This window comes from Cherax quadricarinatus, chromosome 59 (genome assembly GCF_038502225.1).
Source record: "Cherax quadricarinatus isolate ZL_2023a chromosome 59, ASM3850222v1, whole genome shotgun sequence".
NCBI lineage: Eukaryota > Metazoa > Arthropoda > Malacostraca > Decapoda > Parastacidae > Cherax > Cherax quadricarinatus.
Genome location: NC_091350.1, coordinates 5,748,900 through 5,771,059, shown reverse-complemented (window position 1 = coordinate 5,771,059; position 22,160 = coordinate 5,748,900). Strand labels below are relative to the sequence as shown.

Sequence of the window (22,160 nt, the reverse complement as noted above, 5' to 3'; positions counted from 1 at the left end):
TGAGAGAGTTAGAGCGAAGGAAGGGGTAGCAGTAATGTTAAATGATCAGTTATGGAAGGAGAAAAGAGAATATGAATGTGTAAATTCAAGAATTATGTGGATTAAAGTAAAGGTTGGATGCGAGAAGTGGGTCATAATAAGCGTGTATGCACCTGGAGAAGAGAGGAATGCAGAGGAGAGAGAGAGATTTTGGGAGATGTTAAGTGAATGTATAGGAGCCTTTGAACCAAGTGAGAGAGTAATTGTGGTAGGGGACTTGAATGCTAAAGTAGGAGAAACTTTTAGAGAGGGTGTGGTAGGTAAGTTTGGGGTGCCAGGTGTAAATGATAATGGGAGCCCTTTGATTGAACTTTGTATAGAAAGGGGTTTAGTTATAGGTAATACATATTTTAAGAAAAAGAGGATAAATAAGTATACACGATATGATGTAGGGCGAAATGACAGTAGTTTGTTGGATTATGTATTGGTAGATAAAAGACTGTTGAGTAGACTTCAGGATGTACATGTTTATAGAGGGGCCACAGATATATCAGATCACTTTCTAGTTGTAGCTACACTGAGAGTAAAAGGTAGATGGGATACAAGGAGAATAGAAGCATCAGGGAAGAGAGAGGTGAAGGTTTATAAACTAAAAGAGGAGGCAGTTAGGGTAAGATATAAACAGCTATTGGAGGATAGATGGGCTAATGAGAGCATAGGCAATGGGGTCGAAGAGGTATGGGGTAGGTTTAAAAATGTAGTGTTAGAGTGTTCAGCAGAAGTTTGTGGTTACAGGAAAGTGGGTGCAGGAGGGAAGAGGAGCGATTGGTGGAATGATGATGTAAAGAGAGTAGTAAGGGAGAAAAAGTTAGCATATGAGAAGTTTTTACAAAGTAGAAGTGATGCAAGGAGGGAAGAGTATATGGAGAAAAAGAGAGAAGTAAAGAGAGTGGTGAAGCAATGTAAAAAGAGAGCAAATGAGAGAGTGGGTGAGATGTTATCAACAAATTTTGTTGAAAATAAGAAAAAGTTTTGGAGTGAGATTAACAAGTTAAGAAAGCCTAGAGAACAAATGGATTTGTCAGTTAAAAATAGGAGAGGAGAGTTATTAAATGGAGAGTTAGAGGTATTGGGAAGATGGAAGGAATATTTTGAGGAATTGTTAAATGTTGATGAAGATAGGGAAGCTGTGATTTCGTGTATAGGGCAAGGAGGAATAACATCTTGTAGGAGTGAGGAAGAGCCAGTTGTGAGTGTGGGGGAAGTTCGTGAGGCAGTAGGTAAAATGAAAGGGGGTAAGGCAGCCGGGATTGATGGGATAAAGATAGAAATGTTAAAAGCAGGTGGGGATATAGTTTTGGAGTGGTTGGTGCAATTATTTAATAAATGTATGGAAGAGGGTAAGGTACCTAGGGATTGGCAGAGAGCATGCATAGTTCCTTTGTATAAAGGCAAAGGGGATAAAAGAGAGTGCAAAAATTATAGGGGGATAAGTCTGTTGAGTGTACCTGGTAAAGTGTATGGTAGAGTTATAATTGAAAGAATTAAGAGTAAGACGGAGAATAGGATAGCAGATGAACAAGGAGGCTTTAGGAAAGGTAGGGGGTGTGTGGACCAGGTGTTTACAGTGAAACATATAAGTGAACAGTATTTAGATAAGGCTAAAGAGGTCTTTGTGGCATTTATGGATTTGGAAAAGGCGTATGACAGGGTGGATAGGGGGGCAATGTGGCAGATGTTGCAAGTGTATGGTGTAGGAGGTAGGTTACTGAAAGCAGTGAAGAGTTTTTACGAGGATAGTGAGGCTCAAGTTAGAGTATGTAGGAAAGAGGGAAATTTTTTCCCAGTAAAAGTAGGCCTTAGACAAGGATGTGTGATGTCACCGTGGTTGTTTAATATATTTATAGATGGGGTTGTAAGAGAAGTAAATGCGAGGGTCTTGGCAAGAGGCGTGGAGTTAAAAGATAAAGAATCACACACAAAGTGGGAGTTGTCACAGCTGCTCTTTGCTGATGACACTGTGCTCTTGGGAGATTCTGAAGAGAAGTTGCAGAGATTGGTGGATGAATTTGGTAGGGTGTGCAAAAGAAGAAAATTAAAGGTGAATACAGGAAAGAGTAAGGTTATGAGGATAACAAAAAGATTAGGTGATGAAAGATTGAATATCAGATTGGAGGGAGAGAGTATGGAGGAGGTGAACGTATTCAGATATTTGGGAGTGGACGTGTCAGCGGATGGGTCTATGAAAGATGAGGTGAATCATAGAATTGATGAGGGAAAAAGAGTGAGTGGTGCACTTAGGAGTCTGTGGAGACAAAGAACTTTGTCCTTGGAGGCAAAGAGGGGAATGTATGAGAGTATAGTTTTACCAACGCTCTTATATGGGTGTGAAGCGTGGGTGATGAATGTTGCAGCGAGAAGGCTGGAGGCAGTGGAGATGTCATGTCTGAGGGCAATGTGTGGTGTGAATATAATGCAGAGAATTCGTAGTTTGGAAGTTAGGAGGAGGTGCGGGATTACCAAAACTGTTGTCCAGAGGGCTGAGGAAGGGTTGTTGAGGTGGTTCGGACATGTAGAGAGAATGGAGCGAAACAGAATGACTTCAAGAGTGTATCAGTCTGTAGTGGAAGGAAGGCGGGGTAGGGGTCGGCCTAGGAAGGGTTGGAGGGAGGGGGTAAAGGAGGTTTTGTGTGCGAGGGGCTTGGACTTCCAGCAGGCATGCGTGAGCGTGTTTGATAGGAGTGAATGGAGACAAATGGTTTTTAATACTTGACGTGCTGTTGGAGTGTGAGCAAAGTAACATTTATGAAGGGATTCAGGGAAACCGGCAGGCCGGACTTGAGTCCTGGAGATGGGAAGTACAGTGCCTGCACTCTGAAGGAGGGGTGTTAATGTTGCAGTTTAAAAACTGTAGTGTAAAGCACCCTTCTGGCAAGACAGTGATGGAGTGAATGATGGTGAAAGTTTTTCTTTTTCGGGCCACCCTGCCTTGGTGGGAATCGGCCGGTGTGATAATAAAAAAAAATAAAAATATATATATATATATATATATATATATATATATATATATATATATATATATATATAAAGAAAATAACGTTTCTTTTCACTTTAAATTCTGCAGAAATAATGATAAAGATTTTACGAACAAAGCTTCTTTCTTTAATTTTTTTTTTAATATAATGTTTCTCAATTCTTACAAAGCTTATAAAAACTTTAGTTAAAAGTATTTTGTAAAATTCCAACAATCGGCAGTTTTTAATGTATAAATATTTCTTCAACATATTTACAAAATGCCGCAGGTCAAGTCATGACGTAAATCAGAGGTTGAATGTTTACTCTAAATCAGCAAAACACCCACAGCTCATATTTTCGAAGGAGCGCTTTGAACATTTCAACATTGCTTACACAAACGACTTTGCATCATTTGTGTCGTCTGCAATATCATGTAGACGCTGAAGGAAAGACAGAACCACGAGTGGTAGACATAAAGTAGACCTTTGAAGCAGCCGGCTTCATTATTTTTTGAAGAGAGTCTGAACTTACGTTGGATTCGTTAGTCTCTGATGTTCGTTACTGTGTCACAACGAACTCGTGAGTCTTGTATACTAGTTCCTTCAGTCTTCTTCTGGTTTCAAATCCGAAGCAGTGGTCCTATTGACAGTTAATTAAAACTCGGTAAGGAAGTAGGGGGAGAGAAGGGGATGAGGGGTAGAGTCAGTAACACGAGTTACACGAGAGAGAACGAGAGAACAGTTAGTTAGAAATCATATAAAACACTACATAGTGATGAGCAGCTTATATACTCACTGTGAAGCCTACAGCTGTGGCAGTTACTAAGTCAAGCTTGTGTCACCCCATCATCATAATCATCACCTGAAAGTTACTTTACAGTTGCTGTAGTAACAACCTCGGGCAGGATGTGTCAACACCCTGAGAAGGTGAGACCCTCCACAGTAGGGAGTGAATGACCGTCCACACCAGGGAGTGACCAACATCAGGAGGAGTGAATGACCGCCCACACCAGGGAGTGACCAACATCAGGGAGGAGTGAATGACCGCCCACACCAGGGAGTGACCAACATCAGGGAGGAGTGAATGACCGTCCACACCAGGGAGTGGGTGGCTACTCAAAACAGGAAGTGACCACCAAGAAAAGCCAGAATAGGGTGATTTATACATCAGGAAATATTCACAGGACGAGGCGGTTCAGTAGTAGGCCGTTCAGTAGTTCAGTAAGAACATCTTCAAAACTGTTCACTGACTAAACACTTGTGAGTAGTAGAGCACTTGGCTGTCTTCACCGCTGGCTTGCAGCTAATACATAGTTGCTTTTTAACCACGTCGACCATCTTCCACAATTATAGAATAAAGAACATTCACCATCATTAATAGTTGCCTTGTCAGAAGTGTGCGGACGTTATAATTCAGTTGAACCTCCACAGGCTGCTGAACGAATCTAGGAAGGTAAATAAAAGAAGGAAATTAAAAGCGGACATAGAAAAGAGCAAGATGATGAGGGTAACAAAAAAGATCTAGGCAGTGATAGTTTGAATATCGGAACAGAGGGAGGGGTATAAAGGGAGTAGATGTATTTTGATATTTGGGAGTGGACATGTCAGCAAATGGGGACATGTCAGAAAATGGGACTATAAAAGATGACGTGAAGTGCGAAATAGATGAGGAAAGGAAAGGTGGGTAGTGTGCTGGGGCTTCTGTGGAAAGGCGTTTAAGGACGGAAAGGTTTATGTACCAGAATATAATTGTACCAACAATGAGGATAGGGGCAGCAGAGATGTCATGTTTGAGAGCAATGTGTGGTGTAAATACCATGCAGACAATTCGGAGAATAGAAACTGAAAGGCGATGTTGGGTTACCAAGGGTATAATTCAGAGGACTGGGGAGGGGGTTGTTGAGGTGGTTTGGGCATGTAGAGAGAGGTTGACGAAGAGGAAGTAGAAGGTAGAGTGGAGAGGGACGTCCCAAAACTGGTTGGAGTGACGAGGTAAAAGAAGCTTTGAGTTTTAGGGGCTTGAACATCCAGCAGACTTGTATGACCGTATTGAATTGAAGGGAATAGACTTTTTTTTTTTTAACGGACGTGCTGTTGGAGTGTGAGTAATGAAGGGATTTAGAGAAATTGGTTAGCCGGACTTAAGACAACGGCCGTCATCTCGCTCTTCTTCCTTCAAAGTGCAAGCACTGCTCTTTCCACCTCCAGGACTCAAGTCCAGCTAAACAATTTCCCTCAATTCCTTAATAAAAGTTATCTTCCTCGTACTCCAACAACACGTCCTTTAAAAAACCGCTTCTTATTCACTTCTATTTAACAAGCTTATACAAGCCTGCTGGATGCTCTAGCTTTTAAAAGCTCTCTTTTATCCCCTCCCTCCCTCCAACCATTCCTGGGATGACCCCTTCCCCTCCTACCTTCCACCTCAGATGTGTGTGCGCGTATGCGTGCATGTGTGTGCGTAGGCGTGCGTGTGACCCCACACTTACCTCTCATTACTCATTTACAACACCTTCCCCTCTCTGTAACCCCCACCCACCGGTGCTTCACCTCCCCCGCCCCTCGCCATAACCCCCAACCCACCAATGCATCCCCCCCCCCGGCCCCGCAATCCAGGGAGGAAATGATGCACTTCCGCTGCCGAGGTTGGCAGGGTCTGCCTCTTGTTTAATTTTGATAAAATGACAGTATAGAAGCACTCACAGTGATGGATGTATGACCTGGTGGTGTTTTAACCGGTGTGTGTGACCTGGTTTATGATCTGGTAGTTTATGTAAGTAAGTTTATTCAGGTATACATAAATACAGTTACATAGATTATCGTACATAGCAGCATATGTGTAAAGTACCTAGGATAACCTAAAAAAGTCAGAGTGACTTATTTCCATTGGGGTCCTTATGAACTAATGGATGACCCGGTGGTGTATGAATTGGTATGTGTTTGACCTGGTGGTGTATGAACAGGTGTGTGACCTGGTGGTGTATGAACAGGTGTGTGACCTGGTGGTGTATGAACCGATGTGTGACCTGCTTTCCTTGATGTGTGATTCAGCGGGAGATTTGACCTTGACGACTGTCATACCAAGTAACAGTAGATTGACCTGAGTGACTCCAGAGTTACTAGTGGAACAACATTCATCTAGACCAGTGGTTCCCAAACTGGGGGTAAATTACCCCCTGGGGGTAATTTAACCATTTTTGGGGGGTAATGGAGGGGTGACAGAAAAAAAGTTATAAATTCTGAAAATCAAGAAAACAATGCGGTACCCGGTATGAGGATTATTGTTAACTTTGTTTTAGTATATAAAGTTGTAAAGTAAACCTATTATAAGTAAGTAATAAAGTTAAACCAAATAACAATAAACATCAAAAACTAATATACAGTATTAGAAAAGAAGAAATATATAGCTAAGTGTGTGGAAACCCAAAAGTATTTTGACAAGTATGCTTCAGGACAAAAGTCACTCAGTAGCCCAGATCGACCTGTCCAGTACGCGTCACTCACTTCCTGAGGCTGCCTCTATTTCACACTGTCAGTTTATCTGTGAGCATCAGCCGAGGTAGACATAAGCTGGTATGTATGTGTACTGCCCTGTGCACTATATAGTTAGTATTTACCCACTGTTACTGTGAATTTGTAGCTATTATTAATTTTATATATAATGTATGTGTGGTTCTTACGTTTTCAATGGTTTTGCTAGGATTAGCAGAGTATGCGAGGCTGTATACGTTCACGTTTACCCATATATATCAATAATAACAACATTTTGTGAAAGGGGTAACATGCTTTATGTGGCATGTTAAATTGGGTAACAAGCTGAAAAAGTTTGGGAACCACTGATCTAGACACACACACACACACACACACACACACACACACACACACACACACACACACACACACACACACACACACACACACACACACACACACACAGTGGAATTCTGAGGAACCGGGAAACTTGAATATGGGTAAAATTCCTGACTACATCATAGAAACTGGAGAACCAATGTTAACAGCAGCAATAATATACAATGTTAACAACAACAATAATATACAATGTTAACAGCAGCAATAATATACAATGTTAACAACAACAATAATATACAATGTTAACAACAACAATAATATACAATGTTAACAGCAACAATAATATACAATGTTAACAACAACAATAATATACAATGTTAACAACAACAATAATATACAATGTTAACAACAACAATAATATACAATGTTAACAGCAACAATAATATACAATGTTAACAGCAACAATAATGTACAATGTTAACAGCAACAATAATGTACAATGTTAACAGCAACAATAATGTACAATGTTAACAGCAACAATAATATACAATGTTAACAGCAGTAATAATGTACAATGTTAACAGCAACAATAATGTACAATGTTAACAGCAACAATAATGTACAATGTTAACAGCAACAATAATATACAATGTTAACAGCAGTAATAATGTACAATGTTAACAGCAACAATAATGTACAATGTTAACAGCAACAATAATGTACAATGTTAACAGCAACAATAATATACAATGTTAACAGCAGTAATAATGTACAATGTTAACAGCAGTAATAATATACAATGTTAACAGCAGTAATAATGTACAATGTTAACAGCAGTAATAATATACAATCCTCCACTGAATATTAGACTAAAATGTGAGTATGATGATAACAAGACCACAACAGTTTTCTTAAGAAATAACAAAGAAAGTAACAGAGACCGATGCAAAATTATTGGTAGTAGGAGACTTCAGTTATATGGAGATATACTGGGAAAGGTGGAACCCACACGGAGGACCAGAAACTTGGAGACTGAGAGTGATGGAAACTGCAAAACAGAATTTACTGATTCAACTTATAAAGGAAAAACAAGGATACAAGAAGAACATTAACCAGCATCACTGGATCTGGTCATTAGTCTGCGAGGAGCCACTAAGAGCCATTGACCATGATGTTAGTGTTGGAATATCTGCTAGAAATGGGGAAAAGTCAGCCCTATCTTCGACTACCTAGCCCCAGCCTGAAACCCATTCCTGACAAAGCATATTAAAGAAACAGAGGAAGTGCAGAAGCTGGCTGCGAGACTAATCCCGCTTGTTGAGGGAAACAATAATGGAAGTAAACATGATGACATTAGACGAAGGAAGGTCCAAGTAGACATAACAAAATACTCGGAGGACTTGATATTGAAGAGACTTGGGCTCAGTGAGGCGGGAAACGGGTGCCTGAGAGCAAATTTGGAATTTAAAAAACAGGCGAGTCAAAGAGCTGTCAGGAAGTATTTTTTCAGCCTAAGTCACACCTGGATGAAGTGTTGGAGGCATAAGTTATTTTATGGTCAAGAAGACTAGGAGTGAAAATGGTTGAGGTTCGACCCCTGGAAGCTGACATCAGTCAGGACACAAATCGTTCTTACTAAACTCACCGTCACATCCAAACATTAATAACAACATTTCTGATTTTCTCGAACCTGAAATTGACGAAGTGTGAAGAAACACAATTTAGGTATTGCCTGAGGTGAGAGTGCACTTATTTCTGCTGTCTCCTTCTGTCTCGCTGTTGCTGTCTCCTTCTGTCTCGCTGCTGCTGTCTCCTGTCCGCTACTGCTGCTGTCTCCTGTTGCTCTCTGCTGTTGCTCTCTCCAGTCTCGCTGCTGCTCTCTGCTGTTACTGTCTCCTGTCTGCTGCTGCTGCTATCTCATTCTGCTGCTGCTGTCTCTTGCTGCTGCTGTCTCTTGCTGCTGCTGCTGCTGTCTCCTGCTGCTGCTGTCTCCTGCTGCTGTTGTCTCTTGCTGCTGCTGTTTCCTGCTACTGTTGTCTCCCGTTGCTGCTGCTACTCCTGTCTCCTGCTAATGCTGGTGCTACTGCTGTCTCCTGATACTGTTGCTGCTCCTGCTGCTGTATCCTGCTGCTGCTATTGCTGGCTCCCGCTGTTGTTGTCTCCCGCTGCTGCTGCTGCTACATCTGCTGCTGTCTACTGATGATGCTGGTGCTACTGTTGTCTCCTGGTACTGCTGCTGCTGATGCTTCTGGTGGTGGTGGTGGTGGTGGTGGTGGTGGTGGTGCTGCTGCTGCTGCTGCTGCTGCTTCTTCTGGTGGTGGTGGTGGTGCTGCTGCTGTTGCTGCTGCTTCTTCTGGTGGTGGTGGTGCTGCTGCTGTTGCTGCTTCTTCTGGTGGTGGTGGTGTTGGTGCTGCTGCTGCTGTTGTTTCTGGTGGTGGTAGTGGTGCTGCTTCTGGTGGTGGTGGTGGTGGTGCTGCTGCTGCTTCTGGTGGTGGTGGTGCTGTTGCTGCTGCTTCTGGTGGTGGTGCTGCTGCTGATGCTTCTGGTGGTGGTGGTGGTGCTGGTGCTGCTGCTTCTGGTGGTGGTGGTGCTGCTGCTGCTTCTGGTGGTGGTGGTGCTGCTGCTGCTTCTGGTGGTGGTGGTGCTGCTGCTGCTTCTGGTGGTGGTGGTGCTGCTGCTGCTTCTGGTGGTGGTGGTGCTGCTGCTGCTTCTGGTGGTGGTGGTGCTGCTGCTGCTTCTGGTGGTGGTGGTGCTGTTGCTGCTTCTGGTGGTGGTGGTGCTGCTGCTGCTTCTGGTGGTGGTGGTGCTGCTGCTGCTTCTGGTGGTGGTGGTGCTGTTGCTGCTTCTGGTGGTGGTGGTGCTGCTGCTGCTTCTGGTGGTGGTGGTGCTGCTGCTACTTCTGGTGGTGGTGGTGCTGTTGCTGCTTCTGGTGGTGGTGGTGCTGTTGCTGCTTCTGGTGGTGGTGGTGCTGTTGCTGCTTCTGGTGGTGGTGGTGGTGCTGTTGCTGCTTCTGGTGGTGGTGGTGCTGCTGCTGCTTCTGGTGGTGGTGGTGCTGTTGCTGCTTCTGGTGGTGGTGGTGCTGCTGCTGCTTCTGGTGGTGGTGGTGGTGCTGCTGCTTCTGGTGGTGGTGGTGCTCTTGCTGCTTCTGGTGGTGGTGGTGGTGCTGCTGCGTCCAACAAGTGCTGCAGTGCTTACAATCACTAAATCTAATTGAAAATTGCGTTTTGTTTCTCTTATAAGCACTTACACACACACACACACACACACACACACACGCAATAGTGAGTATCCATAAGCACTTTTAAACACACCTGTTGTAAGCACCTTGAAGCACCTACAATCATTTTTAAACACCAAAAAGTGAAATTTCGAACACAGGATTTTCAAACACCTACATTGTTTTCAGGCATCTGCAATACTTCAGGCACCTACAGTACTTCAGGCACCTGCAATACTTCAGGCACCTACAATACTTCAGGCACCTGCAATACTTCAGGCACCTACAATACTTCAGGCACCTACAATACTTCAGGCACCTGCAATACTTCAGGCACCTACAATACTTCAGGCACCTACAATACTTCAGGCACCTACAATACTTCAGGCACCTGCAATACTTCAGGCACCTACAATACTTCAGGCACCTACAATACTTCAGGCACCTGCAATACTTCAGGCACCTGCAATACTTCAGGCACCTACAATACTTCAGGCACCTGCAATACTTCAGGCACCTACAATACTTCAGGCACCTACAATACTTCAGGCACCTACAATACTTCAGGCACCTACAATACTTCAGGCACCTGCAATACTTCAGGCACCTACAATACTTCAGGCACCTACAATACTTCAGGCACCTACAATACTTCAGGCACCTGCAATACTTCAGGCACCTGCAATACTTCAGGCACCTACAGTACTTCAGGCACCTGCAATACTTCAGGCACCTACAATACTTCAGGCACCTGCAATACTTCAGGCACCTACAATACTTCAGGCACCTACAATACTTCAGGCACCTACAATACTTCAGGCACCTACAATACTTCAGGCACCTGCAATACTTCAGGCACCTGCAATACTTCAGGCACCTGCAATACTTCAGGCACCTACAATACTTCAGGCACCTACAATACTTCAGGCACCTGCAATACTTCAGGCACCTGCAATACTTCAGGCACCTACAGTACTTCAGGCACCTGCAATACTTCAGGCACCTACAATACTTCAGGCACCTGCAATACTTCAGGCACCTACAATACTTCAGGCACCTACAATACTTCAGGCACCTACAATACTTCAGGCACCTGCAATACTTCAGGCACCTGCAATACTTCAGGCACCTACAATACTTCAGGCACCTACAATACTTCAGGCACCTACAATACTTCAGGCACCTGCAATACTTCAGGCACCTACAATACTTCAGGCACCTACAATACTTCAGGCACCTGCAATACTTCAGGCACCTGCAATACTTCAGGCACCTACAATACTTCAGGCACCTACAATACTTCAGGCACCTACAATACTTCAGGCACCTGCAATACTTCAGGCACCTGCAATACTTTAGGTACCTGCAATACTTCAGGCACCTACATGACTTTCAGGAACCTACAAGGATTTCAGACATCTACAGTACTTTCAGGCATCTACAAGACTTTCAGACATCTACATGACTTTCAGGCACCTACAAGACTTTCAGGTACCTTCATGACTTTCAGGCACCTACAAGATTGTCAAACTTCTACAAGTACTTTCTGACACTCAGAGTTATCAGTCACATGCTGGATACAGTGGACATGTACCAGGAGTCTCAGATGTGTGGACCTGTGATGGAGACACTACCTAGGTGTTGGTGGAGACACTACCTAGGTGTTGGTGGAGATACTGTGTTGGTGGAGATACTACCTGTGTGTTAGTGGAGACACTACCTGTGTGTTGGTGGAGACACTACCTGTGTGTTGGTGGAGATACTGTGTTGGTGGAGATACTACCTGTGTGTTGGTGGAGATACTGTGTTGGTGGAGATACTACCTGTGTGTTGGTGGAGACACTACCTGTGTGTTGGTGGAGATACTACCTGTGTGTTGGTGGAGACACTACCTAGGTGTTGATGGAGACACTACCTGTGTGTTGGTGGAGCACTTCAGTGTGTTGGTGGAGCACTTCAGTGTGTTGGTGGAGCACTTCAGTGTGTTGGTGGAGCACTTCAGTGTGTTGGTGGAGCACTTCATTGTGTTGGTGGAGCACTTCAGTGTGTTGGTGGAGCACTTCATTGTGTTGGTGGAGCACTTCATTGTGTTGGTGGAGCACTTCAGTGTGTTGGTGGAGCACTTCAGTGTGTTGGTGGAGCACTTCATTGTGTTGGTGGAGCACTTCAGTGTGTTGGTGGAGCACTTCAGTGTGTTGGTGGAGCACTTCAGTGTGTTGGTGGAGCACTTCAGTGTGTTGGTGGAGCACTTCAGTGTGTTAGTGGAGCACTTCAGTGTGTTGGTGGAGCACTTCAGTGAGTGTTGGAGGAGCACTTCAGTGAGTGTTGGAGGCACCATCACACCCGCAACTCTCCCCCAGCTAAAAGTCTGTCACCCTTCCACCTCCACTGTCACCCTTCCACCTCCACTGTCACCCTTCCACCTCCACTGTCACCCTTCCATCTCTACTGTCACTGTCAGCATAGTTGCTGATCCCTGTATTCCCTGTATTATATAGCATAGCATATTAGTATCATCCATGTGCTTTAGATACGAGATCCCTTGTAGGCCTGTGGCTTTGTGTGACGTCACGGGATACAGATGTGTAGGCTCATACCTCTGCCCCGGCCTCACTCGTCAGCATAGTTGCTGATCCCTGTATTCCCTGTATTATATAGCATAGCATATTAGTATCATCCATGTGCTTTAGATACGAGATCCCTTGTAGGCCTGTGGCCTTGTGTGACGTCACGGGATACAGATGTGTAGGCTCATACCTCTGCTCCGGCCTCACTCGGCGGCAGACCATTCAGCGGACAGGCAAGGCAGCTGGGCTCCATCCCTCATCTCAGTCTGACAATATAGTTACCATCCTACAAGTGTGTCTACCTTCAACCTACGATATCTCCATTCAAGAACCCTTTACGATATCACCCTTCCACCTCTACTGTCACCCTTCCACCTCCACTGTCACCCTTCCACCTCCACTGTCACCCTTCTACCTCTACTGTCACCCTTCCACCTCCACTGTCACCCTTCCACCTCCACTGTCACCCTTCCACCGCCACTGTCACCCTTCCACCTCTACTGTCACCCATCCACCTCTACTGTCACCCATCCACCTCTACTGTCACCCTTCCACCTCTACTGTCACCCTTCCACCTCTACTATCACCCATCCACCTCTACTGTCACCCATCCACCTCCACTGTCACCCTTCCACCTCCACTGTCACCCATCCACCTCCACTGTCACCCTTTCACCTCCACTGTCACCCATCCACCTCCACTGTCACCCATCCACCTCCACTGTCACCCATTCACCTCCACTCCACCTCCCCTCCACTTTTAAGTTGGAAAGTCTTAATGACGCGGTAAATACTGGAGATACTCAGCTATTTTAACTGCTAACTTAATAACACATTTCCTTGATTGTCTGTGTGTGTTCTTGTTTGTGTGTTCTTGTTTGTGTGTGTTCTTGTTTGTGTGTTCTTGTTTGTGTGTGTTCTTGTTTGTGTGTTCTTGTTTGTGTGTTCTTGTTTGTGCGTGTTCTTGTTTGTGTGTGTTCTTGTTTGTGTGTTCTTGTTTGTGCGTGTTCTTGTTTGTGTGTGTTCTTGTTTGTGTGTGTTCTTGTTTGTGTGTGTTCTTGTTTGTGTGTGTTCTTGTTTGTATGTGTTCTTGTTTGTGTGTTCTTGTGTGTGTTCTTGTTTGTGTGTGTCCTTACGTGCTCGTGTGTCATTGTGTGTCCTTGTTTGTTTGTGTCCTTACGTGTTTGTGTGTCCTTGTTTGTGTCCTTGCGTGCTTGTGTGTCATTGTGTGTCCTTGTTTGTTTGTGTCCTTACGTGCTTGTGTGTCATTGTGTGTCCTTGTTTGTTTGTGTCCTTACGTGCTTGTGTGTCATTGTTTGTGTGTCCTTGTTTGTTTGTGTCCTTACGTGCTTGTGTGTCATTGTTTGTGTGTCCTTGTTTGTGTCCTCACGTGCTTGTGTGTCATTGTGTGTCCTTGTTTGTGTCCTTACGTGCTTGTGTGTCATTGTGTGTCCTTGTTTGTTTGTGTCCTTACGTGCTTGTGTGTCATTGTTTGTGTGTCCTTGTTTGTTTGTGTCCTTACGTGCTTGTGTGTCATTGTTTGTGTGTCCTTGTTTGTTTGTGTCCTTACGTGCTTGTGTGTCATTGTGTGTCCTTGTTTTTTGTGTCCTTACGTGCTTGTGTGTCATTGTTTGTGTGTCCTTGTTTGTTTGTGTCCTTACGTGCTTGTGTGTCCTTGTTTGTTTGTGTCCTTACGTGCTTGTGTGTCATTGTTTGTGTGTCCTTGTTTGTTTGTGTCCTTCCGTGCTTGTGTGTTCTTTACAGCTTGGTGTAGTGTACAAAGCATATATATTAGTCTAGTATCGTTATGTATAATACAACAATACTCTAAATGTAATACAATAACTGGAGTTTACCTGGAGTTTACCTGGAGAGAGTTCCGGGGGTCAACGCCCCCGTGGCCCGGTCTGTGACCAGGCCTCATGGTGGATCAGGGCCTGCTCAACTAGGCTGTTACTGCTGGCTGCACGCAATCCAACGTACGAGCCACAGCCCGGCTGGTCAGGTACCGACTTTAGGTGCTTGCCCATTACCCTACAATTATCTCAATAAAGAAAACAGTACAGTCTCAGACAGGTGATCTTAATGCAAAACAAGCTCCGGGGGTTGAAATCTTCAGCTCAAGATCTTTCACTCGTCTCCGTGCGTCATCAGGAGCTGTGCAATGTTGTAAGAGTAACAACAGGTGGAATGAGAGGAAGTTTTCTCAAGAGTGAGTTAGCATGGTGACAACCAGTTTCTCTCAGTACCATGGCGTGCGTGACACGTGGTCAGTACCATGGCATGGGTGGTATGTGGTCAGTACCATGGCATGGGTGGCATGTGGTCAGTACCATGTCATGGGTGGCACGTGGTCAGTACCATGGCATGGGTGGCATGTGGTTAGTACCATGGCGTGGATGACACATGGTCAGTACCATGGCGTGGGTAACACGTGGTCAGTACCATGGCATGGGTGGTATGTGGTCAGTACCATGGCATGGGTGGCATGTGGTCAGTACCATGGCATGGGTGGCACGTGGTCAGTACCATGGCATGGGTGGCACGTGGTCAGTACCATGGCATGGGTGGCATGTGGTCAGTACCATGGCGTGGATGACACATGGTCAGTACCATGGCGTGGGTAACACGTGGTCAGTACCATTGCAGGGGCGACCTAGCTTACTTGTTTGTAAACACCTAGGTATTTATGTTATAGTTGAGCTCTTGCTCTTGAGTCCCACTTGTGGCTATGGACCAGCTGGTGTAGCTACTCTGGACTCCTTGTATGAGACTAGTGTCTTAACGGGTGTCAGTGTGGCTGCCTTCACTGCCTGCTTGGCTGGCTATGACGCTGCGGTTCTCTGAATGCAAGTCTGCTGCACGCACCAACGGTCATTATAACAGACCAAACTTCCTAACCAAGACAAACATCAACCATGCATGATGTGTAAATACGGAAGAACTATATATGCTACTACCTCCACCAGGTGGCTGTATTCAGTGTATAATGCTCGGTAATAACCTACATGGAGACAAATACATAGATTAATTGGTCTGTATATTTCGATCCCCTTATGGGATCCTCTTCAGAAAGGGATCAAAATATACAGAAATCTTGTCTATTTCTGTCTTCATGTGGATTATTACTAAGCAGTCACAAATATTCATTACACTTTAGTTATCGGTGTATAATATATATGTTGTGCTTTTTAAGTAGAATTATTGGTGGATTAAGAAAGGAGGAGGGAGGGTGATGGCCATGGAGGGAGGGTACTGGCCATAGATGGAGGGTGATGGCCATGGAGGGAGGGTACTGGCCATAGAGGGAGGGTGATGGCCATGGAGGGAGGGTACTGGCCATAGAGGGAGGGTGATGGCCATGGAGGGAGGGTGATGGCCATGGAGGGAGGGTGATGGCCATGGAGGGAGGGTGATGGCCATAGATGGAGGGTGATGGCCATGGAGGGAGGGTACTGGCCATAGATGGAGGGTGATGGCCATGGAGGGAGGGTACTGGCCATAGAGGGAGGGTGATGGCCATGGAGGGAGGGTACTGGCCATAGATGGAGGGTGATGGCCATGGAGGGAGGGTGATGGCCATAGAGGGAGGGTGATGGCCATGGAGGGAGGGTGATGGCCATGGAGGGAGGGTGATGGCCATAGAGGGAGGGTGATGGCCATGGAGGGAGGGTACTGGCCATAGATGGAGGGTGATGGCCATGGAGGGAGGGTACTGGCCATAGATGGAGGGTGATGGCCATGGAGGGAGGGTGATGGCCATAGAGGGAGGGTGATGGCCATGGAGGGTGATGGCCATGGAGGGAGGGTGATGGCCATAGAGGGAGGGTGATGGCCATGGAGGGAGGGTACTGGCCATAGAGGGAGGGTGATGGCCATGGAGGGAGGGTACTGGCCATAGAGGGAGGGTGATGGCCATGGAGGGAGGGTACTGGCCATAGAGGGAGGGTGATGGCCATGGAGGGAGGGTACTGGCCATAGAGGGAGGGTGATGGCCATGGAGGGAGGGTGATGGCCATGGAGGGAGGGTGATGGCCATGGAGGGAGGGTGATGGCCATAGATGGAGGGTGATGGCCATGGAGGGAGGGTACTGGCCATAGATGGAGGGTGATGGCCATGGAGGGAGGGTACTGGCCATAGAGGGAGGGTGATGGCCATGGAGGGAGGGTACTGGCCATAGATGGAGGGTGATGGCCATGGAGGGAGGGTACTGGCCATAGATGGAGGGTGATGGCCATGGAGGGAGGGTACTGGCCATAGAGGGAGGGTGATGGCCATGGAGGGAGGGTACTGGCCATAGAGGGAGGGTGATGGCCATGGAGGGAGGGTACTGGCCATAGAGGGAGGGTGATGGCCATGGAGGGAGGGTACTGGCCATAGAGGGAGGGTGATGGCCATGGAGGGAGGGTACTGGCCATAGAGGGAGGGTGATGGCCATGGAGGGAGGGTACTGGCCATAGAGGGAGGGTGATGGCCATGGAGGGAGGGTACTGGCCATAGAGGGAGGGTGATGGCCATGGAGGGAGGGTACTAGCCATAGATGGAGGGTGATGGCCATGGAGGGAGGGTACTGGCCATAGAGGGAGGGTGATGGCCATGGAGGGAGGGTACTAGCCATAGATGGAGGGTGATGGCCATGGAGGGAGGGTACTAGCCATAGATGGAGGGTGATGGCCATGGAGGGAGGGTACTGGCCATAGATGGAGGGTGATGGCCATGGAGGGAGGGTACTAGCCATAGAGGGAGGGTGATGGCCATGGAGGGAGGGTACTGGCCATAGATGGAGGGTGATGGCCATGGAGGGAGGGTACTGGCCATAGATGGAGGGTGATGGCCATGGAGGGAGGGTACTGGCCATAGAGGGAGGGTGATGGCCATGGAGGGAGGGTACTAGCCATAGATGGAGGGTGATGGCCATGGAGGGAGGGTACTAGCCATAGATGGAGGGTGATGGCCATGGAGGGAGGGTACTGGCCATAGATGGAGGGTGATGGCCATGGAGGGAGGGTACTAGCCATAGAGGGAGGGTGATGGCCATGGAGGGAGGGTACTGGCCATAGATGGAGGGTGATGGCCATGGAGGGAGGGTACTGGCCATAGATGGAGGGTGATGGCCATGGAGGGAGGGTACTGGCCATAGATGGAGGGTGATGGCCATGGAGGGAGGGTACTAGCCATAGATGGAGGGTGATGGCCATGGAGGGAGGGTACTAGCCATAGATGGAGGGTGATGGCCATGGAGGGAGGGTACTAGCCATAGAGGGAGGGTGATGGCCATGGAGGGAGGGTACTGGCCATAGATGGAGGGTGATGGCCATGGAGGGAGGGTACTGGCCATAGATGGAGGGTGATGGCCATGGAGGGAGGGTACTGGCCATAGAGGGAGGGTGATGGCCATGGAGGGAGGGTACTAGCCATAGATGGAGGGTGATGGCCATGGAGGGAGGGTACTGGCCATAGATGGAGGGTGATGGCCATGGAGGGAGGGTACTAGCCATAGAGGGAGGGTGATGGCCATGGAGGGAGGGTACTGGCCATAGAGGGAGGGTGATGGCCATGGAGGGAGGGTGATGGCCATGGAACTCACACACAAAGGCGGACCAGACCCAGTAAAGTTTTCGACAACCTAGACACAAAAAACATGAATCTTTTTTAAATAATTGGAACTCGACCACTGCAACCACAAATAAATGAATAACAAACAGAGTGGGAAAGGGAACTTGAAAGAACGATAACAGAGGTGATAGAGGAACTAGCAAAAAAAAAAAAAAAGAAGAAGTAAATTTAGAGCAGCAGAAAAGTTGTAGAAGTGAATAGAAGAAGCAGTGGAGCATGGAAAACACACGGAAAATAGAAAATGGAAGCCAGAAGAGAAATGAATGGAAGTCTGAAGCGAAGACGAGAAGAGATAGACAGTAATATCATGAGAATAATATGTCAGAAACAAAACAGAAACAACACCACAAGTGACGTTATATCACTTAATGGACCACCTGATGCTACTTAAAAAAAGATGGAGAGATGAAAAATAATGAGAGGGAGGAGGTACGTGTGAGCAAGAACATTAATGAGAAGGAGGTGTGTGTCAGCAACCAGAGTAACGAGAGGGAGGAAGGTGTGTGTCAGCAACCAGAGTAACGAGAGGGAGGAAGGAGGTGTGTGTCAGCAACCAGAGTAACGAGAGGAAGGAGGTGTGTGTCAGCAACCAGAGTAACGAGAGGGAGGAAGGAGGTGTGTGTCAGCAACCAGAGTAACGAGAGGGAGGAAGGAGGTGTGTGTCAGCAACCAGAGTAACGAGAGGGAGGAAGGAGGTGTGTGTCAGCAACCAGAGTAACGAGAGGGAGGAAGGTGTGTGTCAGCAACCAGAGTAACGAGAGGGAGGAAGGAGGTGTGTGTCAGCAACCAGAGTAACGAGAGGGAGGAAGGTGTGTGTCAGCAACCAGAGTAACGAGAGGGAGGAAGGAGGTGTGTGTCAGCAACCAGAGTAACGAGAGGAAGGAGGTGTGTGTCAGCAACCAGAGTAACGAGAGGAAGGAGGTGTGTGTCAGCAACCAGAGTAACGAGAGGAAGGAGGTGTGTGTCAGCAACCAGAGTAACGAGAGGAAGGAGGTGTGTGTCAGCAACCAGAGTAACGAGAGGAAGGAGGTGTGTGTCAGCAACCAGAGTAACGAGAGGGAGGAAGGAGATGTGTGAACATCAAAAGTGTTTCAAGCAGAGAACACCAGAGACTTATACAACAACACTTTATTCCCATTATTAACCCTTCCAGGTTAATAACACCAGAAACTTAACATCAGAGGCTTAATAACCCGGAAGGTTAATAATCACAGAAGATTAATAACACTAGAGGATTAATAACCCCGGAGGGTTAATAATCCTAGAGTTAACCCCAGAAGGTTAATTACACTAGAGGGTTGATAACTCTAGAAAGTTAATAACTCCACAGAGTTAATAATTCACGAATATTAATAACTACGGAAGGTTAAAAACCCGAGATAACATAAGAAACCCAATCACTATAATTTATTTTGATGTGGTGTGTAGGCTGCCACCTGTGGTGTGTAGGCTGCCACCTGTGGTGTGTAGGCTGCCACCTGTGGTGTGTAGGCTGCCACCTGTGGTGTGTAGGCTGCCACCTGTAGTGTGTAGGCTGCCACCTGTGGTGTGTAGGCTGCCACCTGTGGTGTGTAGGCTGCCACCTGTGGTGTGTAGGCTGCCACCTGTAGTGTGTAGGCTGCCACCTGTGGTGTGTAGGCTGCCACCTGTGGTGTGTAGGCTGCCACCTGTGGTGTGTAGGCTGCCACCTGTAGTGTGTAGGCTGCCACCTGTGGTGTGTAGGCTGCCACCTGTGGTGTGTAGGCTGCCACCTGTAGTGTGTAGGCTGCCACCTGTGGTGTGTAGGCTGCCACCTGTGGTGTGTAGGCTGCCACCTGTGGTGTGTAGGCTGCCACCTGTGGTGTGTAGGCTGCCACCTGTAGTGTGTAGGCTGCCACCTGTGGTGTGTAGGCTGCCACCTGTAGTGTGTAGGCTGCCACCTGTGGTGTGTAGGCTGCCACCTGTAGTGTGTAGGCTGCCACCTGTAGTGTGTAGGCTGCCACCTGTAGTGTGTAGGCTGCCACCTGTAGTGTGTAGGCTGCCACCTGTGGTGTGTAGGCTGCCACCTGTAGTGTGTAGGCTGCCACCTGTAGTGTGTAGGCTGCCACCTGTAGTGTGTAGGCTGCCACCTGTAGTGTGTAGGCTGCCACCTGTGGTGTGTAGGCTGCCACCTGTAGTGTGTAGGCTGCCACCTGTAGTGTGTAGGCTGCCACCTGTAGTGTGTAGGCTGCCACCTGTGGTGTGTAGGCTGCCACCTGTAGTGTGTAGGCTGCCACCTGTGGTGTGTAGGCTGCCACCTGTGGTGTGTAGGCTGCCACCTGTAGTGTGTAGGCTGCCACCTGTGGTGTGTAGGCTGCCACCTGTGGTGTGTAGGCTGCCACCTGTGGTGTGTAGGCTGCCACCTGTGGTGTGTAGGCTGCCACCTGTGGTGTGTAGGCTGCCACCTGTAGTGTGTAGGCTGCCACCTGTGGTGTGTAGGCTGCCACCTGTGGTGTGTAGGCTGCCACCTGTGGTGTGTAGGCTGCCACCTGTGGTGTGTAGGCTGCCACCTGTGGTGTGTAGGCTGCCACCTGTAGTGTGTAGGCTGCCACCTGTGGTGTGTAGGCTGCCACCTGTGGTGTGTAGGCTGCCACCTGTAGTGTGTAGGCTGCCACCTGTGGTGTGTAGGCTGCCACCTGTGGTGTGTAGGCTGCCACCTGTGGTGTGTAGGCTGCCACCTGTAGTGTGTAGGCTGCCACCTGTGGTGTGTAGGCTGCCACCTGTAGTGTGTAGGCTGCCACCTGTGGTGTTTAGGCTGCCACCTGTGGTGTATAGGCTGCCACCTGTAGTGTTTAGGCTGCCACCTGTGGTGTGTAGGCTGCCATCTATGGTGTGTAGGCTGCCACCTGTGGTGTGTAGGCTGCCACCTGTGGTGTGTAGGCTGCCACCTGTGGTGTGTAGGCTGCCACCTGTGGTGTGTAGGCTGCCACCTGTGGTGTGTAGGCTGCCACCTGTAGTGTGTAGGCTGCCACCTGTGGTGTTTAGGCTGCCACCTGTGGTGTGTAGGCTGCCACCTGTAGTGTTTAGGCTGCCACCTGTGGTGTGTAGGCTGCCATCTATGGTGTGTAGGCTGCCACCTGTGGTGTGTAGGCTGCCACCTGTGGTGTGTAGGCTGCCACCTGTGGTGTGTAGGCTGCCACCTGTAGTGTGTAGGCTGCCACCTGTGGTGTTTAGGCTGCCACCTGTGGTGTGTAGGCTGCCACCTGTGGTGTGTAGGCTGCCACCTGTAGTGTGTAGGCTGCCACATGTGGTGTGTAGGCTGCCATCTATGGTGTGTAGGCTGCCACCTGTGGTGTGTACTCTTCCACCTGTGGTGTGTAGGCTGCTACCTGTGGTGTGTAGGCTACCACCTGTTGTGTGTACGCTGCCACCTGTAGTGTTTAGGCTGCCACCTGTGGTGTGTACTCTTCCACCTGTGGTGTGTAGGCTGCCACCTGTGGTGTGTAGGCTGCCATCTATGGTGTGTAGGCTGCCACCTGTGGTGTGTACTCTTCCACCTGTGGTGTGTAGGCTGCTACCTGTGGTGTGTAGGCTACCACCTGTTGTGTGTACGCTGCCACCTGTAGTGTTTAGGCTGCCACCTGTGGTGTGTACTCTTCCACCTGTGGTGTGTACGCTGCCACCTGTGGTGTGTAGGCTGCCACCTGTGGTGTGTACTCTTCCACCTGTGGTGTGTAGGCTGCCACCTGTGGTGTGTACTCTTCCACCTGTGGTGTGTAGGCTGCTACCTGTGGTGTGTAGGCTACCACCTGTGGTGTGTACGCTGCCATCTGTGGAGTGTAGGCTGCCACCTGTGGGGTGTAGGCTGCCATCTGTGGGGTGTAGGCTGCCACCTGTGTTAAGCTGCCAACTGTGGGGCGTACTCTGCCACCTGTGGTGTGTAGGCTGCCACCTGTGGTGTCTAGGCTGCCACCTGCAACACCCACCTTTATTTACTAC

The 22,160-nt window shown here is 47.8% G+C and overlaps 1 protein-coding gene across 4 annotated transcripts in view; it reads right to left on the bottom strand.

Moving 5' to 3' along the window:
- Nucleotides 1-22,160, bottom strand: part of LOC128698750 (uncharacterized) — a 68,892-nt gene that overhangs the window by 24,314 nt on the left and 22,418 nt on the right. The window contains exon 1 of one of the 4 annotated variants that reach the window (XM_053791102.2): nucleotides 3,790-3,946. The exons of the other annotated variants lie outside the window; for them this stretch is intronic. The gene's annotated coding sequence lies outside the window, so the exon portion shown is untranslated. Of the gene's footprint in view, nucleotides 1-3,789; nucleotides 3,947-22,160 lie in introns of those variants that run through there. 4 annotated transcript variants of the gene reach the window in all.